The sequence below is a fragment of the Pistacia vera genome, unplaced genomic scaffold (assembly GCF_008641045.1).
Source record: "Pistacia vera cultivar Batoury unplaced genomic scaffold, PisVer_v2 Contig351, whole genome shotgun sequence".
NCBI lineage: Eukaryota > Viridiplantae > Streptophyta > Magnoliopsida > Sapindales > Anacardiaceae > Pistacia > Pistacia vera.
The window spans coordinates 579937-583776 of NW_022196170.1; the positions used below are offsets into that span (position 1 = coordinate 579937).

General features: G+C 37.1%; 1 non-coding gene across 1 annotated transcript; it reads left to right on the top strand.

Annotated features, from left to right (window-relative positions):
* Positions 1-235: 235 nt before the first annotated feature.
* Positions 236-342, top strand: LOC116139534. The gene has a single exon (XR_004129482.1). It is a non-coding gene; the product is annotated as a small nucleolar RNA R71 (small nucleolar RNA).
* Positions 343-3840: the final 3498 nt, after the last annotated feature.

Here is a 3840-nt window from a genome sequence, read left to right on the forward strand (position 1 = left end):
TGAAAGTTGAGCAGCCAATGTGGTGTAACTGTCAACTTCGTGCACTCCCGCTGATCTCCTTGTTGAATTTCTTTCTAGAGTCCTCATATAGTTGTTGTTCGCCATCACCTTGATCAGATTGTATGCTTCCTCTGGCGTTTTGGTGTTCAAGGCTCCCCCACTTATAGCATCAATCATGGCTTGAATGGTTGGTAGCAAACCTTGGTAAAATGTTTGCACTTGTGACCAGATTGGTATACCATGGTGTGGGCACCTCCGTAAGAGATCCTTAAACCTTTCCCATGCTTCATACAATGACTCTGAATCTTGTTGGTAAAAGTTGGTAATCTCACTCCTCAGTTTGGCTGATTTGGCAGGTGGAAAATACTTAGTGAGGAACTTTTGAGCCAACTCATTCCATGTCGTGATGCTCCCAGATGGCAATGAAATCAACCAAGCCTTAGCTTTATCCTGTAGAGAGAACGGGAAAGCCTTAGTCTGATTGCATCCTCGGATACCCCATTATGCTTGAATGTGTCGCATAACTCGAGAAAATTTGCGATATGCAGGTTAGGATCATCATTCGGTAACCCAGCAAATTGGATTGACTGCTGAATCATTCCAATAATTGTTGGCTTAATCTCGAAATTGTTCGCTTGAACGGGTGGTCTCCTGATGCTTGAATAACACCCATCAATAGTAGGACTAGAATAGTCCTTCAATGCTCTCTAAACCACTGCTGCTCCACCCATTGCATTTCCTCCTAAATTATCTTCATTCTCATTCTCTTGATTTTGCATATTAGGATTGACAACTCCTGTGTTAGCCATTGCTTGTTCAGATTCAGCTTGCCTCTTTTCCTTTCTCAACTGTCTAGCGGTTCGTTCGATCTCAAAATCTAGTGGATTAAGATCACCCCTACCTCTCGAACATAAACTCTCCAGATTCTAGCAAAAAACAACAACCAAAGCAAACACAAATAAAAATTTCAGTAGATAAAAATAAAAAATAAAAAATCAAATTAGCAACTAAATATTTCGTATTGATATTGGTAAAACAAAATAGTTCCCCGGCAACGGTGCCAAAAACTTGACAGGCTATTCGTAAGTGTACGAAATCGTGCAAGTAATAAAGCTCGAGTAAACGAGTGTCGAATCCCAAGAGAACTACCTACCAAGTACCAAACTAATCTATTTTATTGCTATTTGATTAAACTGAATTTTAAGAATGAATTTTATGAAAAAGTAAACAAACTAAAAACTAAATAAATGCAGAATTTTATAAACACTTTGATATAAAGATCAATATGACTAAACCTAGGGCATAGATTTCACACCAATTTAATCCTATGCATTGACAATTATTGCTAACCTAATTAAGCTTATTCTAAAGGCCAAACTCTCTAATATTCTACTAACTTTCTCTCGAGCAATTAGCGAATTAACCCTTAAGCAACAACCCAAAATATCTCTAAGTTGAATTTAGAAGCTAAGAGATCATTAAGTTCTATGGAATTTACCAGAGCCTCACAGATCGCGGTAACCTTTCTCTAGCGTTCGCTCAATCTATGGTTTTATTACCTTAGACTAATCAAGTTTCATCTCTCGATCTCAACCCAACCCATGATATCATTCAACCCTCGGATCCTTAAGAATTGAAAGCATTACACACAATAATAAAACTTAGAATTAATGCTCAATAAGAATTAACAACAATAAAGTCAACACATATTCATAAATTGGACTACATCTTAGCCCTAGAAAAGAGATTTAGTTCATAAATACAGTAATCGAAACAACCATTATATTGAATAACATGAGTTCAAGAACAGAAAATAGAAATACTTCTCTAATTTGTGAATGAGAATCGCAAGAATTCTGATCCCCAAAGTAGTGGCCGTCCTCTCTCCTTCTTCCATCCCCTTTAACTTCTTAAAGACCCTCTTTTGTATCCCTAGGGTTCTGGTCGTGCTTAGGAAAAAGATTAGAAAACATAGCCCATTCAGATTCGGATTAGGGTAATAACTTAACACAAACCCGTGACCCATCGCCGCGGCGGTAAGAATGGTCGCCGCAGTGATCGTTATTTCTATCCAAAGAATCTGTAATCTTCAGAATTAGATGAAGTCATAAACATGAACATTGTAGCTCTCTGAATAAGCTTTCCAACGCCATCAGAATCGTCAAAAATTCTGACTTCTACAGCTCAAGTTATGACAGAAACATCGAGGCATACTCATGATGAAGAATTTCCAGATTTTACGTAACGTTTTTGACGCGCCACAACTTTCTCGTTTCGACTCTGATTCCTGTGCCGTTTGTTCCTATGTGTTGTGAGTCCCATCGACATCATTCTTTTCCCTTCAAAAATCTGTTTGAGCCTGAAAACACTCAAAATGCACTCGTGATCCCATAAATGGTATTTATGAAAGAATTCATCCAAATTCCACACCTTAAACACATTTTTCCATAAATAAACCAATTAAATCACTAACAAAATATCAACATTCAAGCTCTTATCACCAGACCATGGCAAAACACCCAATTTTTTTTCTGTTCGTTATAAGTTGATTGACATAAACCAATATGGTAAGACAGAGGTGAGTGACCAGAGTGGCCACTTGAATATATTTCAATGCTATAGTGTTAAGTCAGATCATGTATTCCTATCACATATCGATATGCTGGTAAGAAAAGAAACATGGCATGTTACTGTCGATTTCAGTGGAGTCAGACTTGCATTGGTAAGGATTTTTCAAAAACAATTATGTTACTTGCATTTCCAAAAGTCTCCAAATTTAAAATCTGAGTCTTTTTCTGGGGTCATGAATGTTTTTAGTGACGCTCACTTTGATAAAATTAAGGGAGCTAAATCTTATTGGAGTAGTACAACTGTACAATAAGTACTGAGAAGAAACTAGGTTTGGTCAAGCTGAGAAAGGAAGAGCTTGAAGCATGTTTTAGTTCTTTAAAAGATGACATGTGTATGGATATTTTTTCAGACGCTTTATGCTTTGCTATGAACATGAAAACATGGAAGTTTTGGGAGTGTTGTCGTTGTGTTGACAAGTTTTTGGGATTAGGATTTATACACGAATCATGTCGATTTATATGAGTTTAATATTGAGAAGGAATCGATACGGTTTCTACCAAAAGAAGTTGATAAAGAATTAATTGAAAAGATTGTGAATGGTGCATGGAAGCCGGTTGAGTCTTATGCAGCATCGGAGATCATTGGCAAAGAGTTGAAACCAGAGTGTGGTGGTTGTGGCTGTTGTTTAAGGTTTACAAGCATGACCACCAGTGTGGTGGTTGTGGCTGTTGTTTAAGGTTTACAAGCATGACCACCAGTGTGCCCTTCTTTTTTGTGTAAACACAGTAATAAACATCTATTAGACAACAAAAATGATAAGAATGTTTCATATATGAAATCCACTGGTGACAAGAAATGGCCATTATGCGATGATAGTAAATGCATAAACTTCTTAAAAGAATCCGTAGAATGTTTCAATTGTTTCTAAAACATGGATATCTTAATCACATATTTGGTGGGTGATTCAATTTACATTTGATGATTTTCAGGACACAATTCCAATCTATCTGTTTAGTATTAACAACCTGCCAACACTTGAGGTCATATGCTTTTCAGGAGCATCACAGCTGAAAAATATCCTCAGGTTTTTGAAGTGTCTGGTGGTTACTTTTTGTTTATCTGAAAATACGAAATCCCTAGTTGATCATGACAATCAAGACACCCTTTCGTCAATGCTAGGGAGTGAGGAACTATAGGACTCCAATAAGAGAAAGAGAAATGCAAGGGTATAGCCTTCGAATTCACAGGGAGTGAGAAGCTCCTGTTATG